Below are 6,000 nucleotides of genomic sequence, written 5' to 3'. Positions count from 1 at the left end.
ACAAGGACTCCGTGAGTGAATGGCTTCCTTATGTGCTTTGTTTTTATACCTCTATGATGTGGACTGCCTCACAGTTGTGATGAGTGGAGCATCAAGGTTAAACACTTCAACATTCGCCAGACTTCCAGATCCCTCAACTCTACACTTGCACCCTGCCCCATCCCCTGCCCCAACCCCCAACCACGTAATTTCCAGAGACAAAAAAGACCCAGGGCAAGTACAAGATAAACTTCCAAATCCCTTAGACAGTGAAACACAGTGAGGGAGATCACACGTACCCATGAATTGTAAAGGTCCATTGTTCTTACTTCAACTTGCTCTCAACTTTCTGTCATGTCAATATTTACCCCTCTAAATGGTCACGTCACTAATTCCCATTCAGAAAGCTGAGTCAACTGTCACAAGGTGGTTGCAGACTCCAGCCACTTGATGGCTCTGTCTCTGGAGTCTGTCAAATTCATTTCAATCTTGGATATCAAAGAAGAATCCCATTAAGATACAACATATAGTTACAAATAATGGATCTGAGAAATTATGACTAAATCAGAGAAAGCCATGTCTGAATGAATTTTTGAAATCCTGAAGGGTCATGACTACCAAAATCAATTCTTCTGCTCTAGTTGAGATAGTGGTGAGACAAGATAACGAAAACAGTTATAAAAATGAATTTTACACAGATGTGCTGTTGATGGACTTAGATTGTTGCTCCTGAAAAAGAAATACTGAAATGGGTTAGAAAGCCATATAAAGAGACACCAGTTCCCTCGCACAAAGCCATGCTAACTATCCATATCTTTCTTGCCTCTTCAAATGCATATAAATCTTAGCTTTCAAAATCACATCCAATAATTTTCCCAACTAGATATCGCTCACAGGTCTACAATTCCCAGGCTTCTCCTTACAGCCTCCCTTAAACAATGGCATAACATTGGCTACCCTCCAGTACTTCACCCATGTTGATAGATGGTACAAATATCTCTGCCAGGGGCCCACAATTTCTCCCTAACTTCCTTATGTCCTGGAATGCGCTAGATCAGGTCCTGGAGATTTACCTACCTTTATGTTTTCTAACAACTTCACATGGGAGTGCTGCACCTATTAAAAAGCAAAGAGACCATGCGAAACTTAAACAGCTGAGAACTTGGGTGAGATCAACAAATAAAATCCAGGACTTACATTTTCAGAAAGTTTTGCCGTAGTCCCACTCCTTCAGCAGGGAGAGGAAGAGACAACTGGGTGGTGAGTTTGATTTGAGGGTCACCACACCTCAGGCAAGGGATGAGATTGAGATGGCAGGACCATCATGGTGACCTCAGCTAAATCAGGAGTGAAGCTCACACTGCTGGCATCACTCAGTGTTACAAACCAGCTGTCTAGCCAATTCAGAAAATCAAGTCTCTACAGTTTCACACAGTCTGTAGCTTTAGCTATAAGAAATAGGAGCAGGGGTAGGCCATCTGGCCCATCGAGCCTCCTTCACCATTCAATAAGATCATGGCTGATCTTTTCATGGACTCAGCTCCACTTACCCACCCTCTCACCATAACCCTTAATTCCTTTACTGTTCAAAAATCCATCTTTAACTTAAAAACATTCAATGAGGGAGCCTCCACTGCTTCACTGGGCAGGGAATTCCATAGATTCACAACCCTTTGGGTGAAGAAGATCTTCCTCAGCTCAGTCCTATACCTGCACCCCCTTATTTTGATGTGGAGGAGCCAGTGTTGGACTGGGGTGGACAAAGTCACAAAGCACGTGACACCAGGTTACAATCCAACAGGTTTATTTGAAATCATAAACTTTTGGAGCGCTGTTCCTTTGTCAGGTGATTTCACCTGTCAGACCTTCACCTGGTGTCACGTGCCTCTGACTTTGCCCTTGTTTTGAGGCTATGCCCTTTAGTTCTAGTTTCACCTGCCAGTGGAAAGAACCTTCCTGTTTCTATCTTATCTATTCCCTTCATAATATTTCTTTAAACTCCCTTCATTATTCTAAATTCCAATGAATATAGTCCCTGTCTACTCAATCTCTCCTCACAAGCCAACCCTTTTAACTTCATCGGAGTGACCCTCCTCTGAACCCCCTCCAGTGCCAGTAAATCCTTTCTCAAGCAAGGTGATCTAAACTGCATACAGTTCTCTGGGTGTGGCCTTGCTAGCACCCTATACATGACCTCCCTGTTTTTAAAATGCATCCCTCTATCAATGAAGGACACCTGTTTCTGTTACCATCTCTGTCCTCTCACGTGCCCGAAAATCCTGCTTCAGGGATGAAGTCAAATTGGTGTAACTGTCTGGACATTCCAGGGCATGAGTGCACCAGGGGGCACACGAAGCGTGTTAAGGGTTAGAATATTTGTGCGGACAAATTAACTGAGAGCAATTAGGGTGTAGAAGCTTTGTGGGTTTGCAGTGTTTGAGGTGGGAGAGTTTGTGTTCCGGTGTTGAGTTTGGTTCGACTCAAAGCCCAGCATTTGGCTCAGTGAGCGAGAGGAACTTGCCAATTGGCTTTTTCCTTAGAAGTGCAAAGTTTTCTTTTTAAGAGTCCTGTTAGGTATCTGGCATAAATAAATCTCCCTCGGTCTGACACACTCCAGCTTTCCACACAGGAAGCTGCTGATCTCATTAGTAAGTGGATCTGGGAATGATTGGCTTGGGTTGCTTTTCAAGTATTTGACCAGCTGTTTCTTTCTAAACATTTCCTCCCCTTCCTACGCTCTGCTAATTTTAGCTGATGTGCAGAAGACGTGGTCAGGATTAAGGCAGATTCAGGTTCTCTACGCTGTTTCATATCACATGGAATCCTCTGGAGAAGTGAGGTCACAGCACACACTGTTAGAGTCCCACAGTGGAACTGAGACAAGTTATTTTCACACACCCTGGTGGTTCTGACCAGCTCATCTCACCTTCCAGCTTCCACGCCCCCACAGCTGAGAGTGTATGAGGAGCGAAGTGAGAGAGACGGGACAACATTGGAGAAGCAACTGGAGGAGCAGGGGGTGTCCATAATTGGAGGCTCCATCCTCAATGGTGGAGGAACCCAGCAAAAGGCAAGGCTGAAGCAATTGTGACTATAGTCAGCCAGATGTAATAACTGGATGATCCATTCAGCCTTCTTCTGTTGTCCCCACTGTCACAGTTTCGGGATTTCAGCCTGATTCACTTACTTCTGTGTCATATTACAAAACGCCAAAGGCAATGGATCCTGCTAATGCCATGAAACCCGACAATATTCTGGCTGTAGCGCTGAAGACATGTCCAGCTTAAGGTTAGAATTGGGCACGTCAATTCTGATTGCATAAAGATCGGGACCCATTACGAAGATAGAATCAAGAATGTGAGTTGACTATCTTTGTGTCTATGGCTCTCACGAATTAGAAACAAAGAACATAGATTAGATTAGATTAGATTAGATTACTTACAGTGTGGAAACAGGCCCTTCGGCCCAACAAGTCCACACCGCCCCGCCGAAGCACAACCCACCCATACCCCTACATCTACCCCTTACCTAACACTATGGGCAATTTAGCATGGCCAATTCACCTGACCTGCACATCTTTGGACTGTGGGAGGAAACCGGAGCACCCGGAGGAAACCCACGCAGACACGGGGAGAACGTGCAAACTCCACACAGACAGTCGCCCGAGGTAGGATCAGGAGTAGGCCATTTGATGCCTCAAGCCTGCTCTACCGTTCAATATAATTGTGGTGATTATCTGATTCAATGTCCTGTTCCTGCTTTTTTCCCATACTGTTTGACCCCTTTTGCCTGAGGGACAATATCCATCTCCTTAGGTTACAGAGACATAGAGTCATACTACACAAAAACAAACCCTTCAGTCCAACTCATCCAAGCCAACCAGACATCCCAGTCGGACCTATCCCATTTACCAGCATTTACCCATATCCCTCTAAATCCTTCCTATTAATGTACCCATCCAGATGCTTTTTAAGTGTTGCAATTGTACCAGCCTCCACCATTTCCTTTGGAACTTGTTCCATACACACACCATACTCTGCGTGAAAAAGTTACCCCTCAGGTCCTTTTTGAATCTTTCTCCTCTCACCTTAAATCTATGCCCTCTAGTTCTGGACTCCATCACCCAAGGGAAAAAGGACCTGGGCTATTCAGCTTACCCATGCTCCTCGTGATTTTATAAACTTCTATAAGATCACTGCTCGGCCTCCGATGCTCCAGGAAAAAGTAGCCTGAGCCTATCCAGCCTCTCCCTATAACACAAACCTTCCAGTCTTGGCAACATTCTTGTGAATCTTTTCTGCACCCTTAACAACATCCTCCCTAAAGGAGAGAGGCCAGAATTGTATGCAGTATTTAAGAGTGGCCTTATCAGTCTCCTGTACAGCCGCAAGATAATGTCCCAACTCCCATACTCAATGTTCTGACTAATGGCAACGTTCAAAGTTTTGGCCTTAACTGCTTTCTGTGACGGAGAGCTCCACTGGCTCACCACTCTCGGAGTGAAGAAATATTTTTCCCACATCAGCCCTAAATGACCCACCCTTTATCCTTCAACTGTGACCTCTAGACTCCCCAGTCATCAGGAATGTTCTTATGGCAGCTATGCTGTCTAATCCTGTTAAGATTCTAAAATTTTCTGTGAGACCCACCCCTCAACATTAGAAGATGGTCACATTCTGATTAACATCCGAAGTAACAATTTTCTTGTAATAAAGTTAAAAATCACACAACACCAGGTTATAGTCGAACAGGGTTATTTGGAGGCACTAACTTTTGAAGCGCTGTTTTTTCATCAGGTGGTTGGGGACCAGCATCACAAGATACAGACTTTATAGCAACAGGATTGCAGCGTCATGGAGTGTAATGTCCACCTCAGTCCAACACTGGCACCTCCAAATCATGACTTCCTTGCAATAAAAGCTGAAAATACTGGACCGGCTCTGACAGCATCTGTGGAGTGAGAAACAGAGTTAATATTTCTGACGGAGGGTCATTAGACTCACAACATTAACTCCATTTCTCTGCACGCAGATCTGTAGAGTTTCTCCAGATTATTGTAATGTTGGAATCTTCTGGAACCATTGAGGATACCTTGGCATGAATAGTCCCCACCAACCTTTCTAGCTAGCTTTAGTCTAAGCTGTTGATACTATGTGAGGAAGGATGCCCACACAAATAATCTAGACTGAAGATATGCTCAGTTCTTTACCTGTAAATAGGTTAGTCCAGGATAGCTGGTTATACTAATCTATGTTACATTTTTATCTCTTGACTTAAGAGGTCCTTTTTTTTCAATCATGGGATGTGGGCATTGCTGGCAAAGCCAGCATTTATTGCCCATCCCTAATTGCCCAGAGGGCAGTAAAGAGTGAATCAGATTGCTGTGGGTCTGGAGTCACATGTAGGCTATACCAGGTAAGAATGATCAAAACTTTCAATGTTTTCAATGTTTTCATTGGTCAGGATATTGAGTATGAGAGTTCAGACATTATGGAGGAGAAAGTGAGGACTGCAGATGCTGGAAACCAGAGTTGAAAAGTGTGGTGCTGGAAAAGCACAGCAGGCCAGGCAGCATCCAAGGGGCAGGAGAATCAACGTTTCAGGCATAAGCCCTTCTTCAGGAATTATGTTCAGACATTATGTTGAGCGTGATATTGGTGAGGCCACTGTTAGAATACTAGGGAAGGATGTTGTGAAACCTGAAAGGGTTTGGAAAGGATTTACATGGATGTTGCCAGGGTTGGAGGCTTTGAGCTATAGGGAGGGGTTGAATAAGCTGGAGCTGTTTTCTCTGGAGCATCAGAGGCTGAGGGGTGACCTTACAGAGGTTTATAAATTCATGAGGGGCATAGATAGGGTAAATAGACAAGACCTATTCCCTGGGATGGGGGAGTCCAGAACTAGAGGGCATAGGTTCAGGGTCAGAGGGGAAAAACTTAAAAGGGACCTAAGGGGCAACCTTTTCACACAGAGGGTGTGGTGCATGTTTGAATTCAGCTGCCAGAGGAAGTGGTGGAGGCT

The sequence above is a fragment of the Chiloscyllium punctatum genome, chromosome 3 (assembly GCF_047496795.1).
Source record: "Chiloscyllium punctatum isolate Juve2018m chromosome 3, sChiPun1.3, whole genome shotgun sequence".
In the NCBI taxonomy this organism is placed as follows: Eukaryota; Metazoa; Chordata; class Chondrichthyes; order Orectolobiformes; family Hemiscylliidae; genus Chiloscyllium; species Chiloscyllium punctatum.
The sequence above is the reverse complement of the archived record's forward strand: the minus strand, read 5'-3'. Positions refer to the sequence as shown.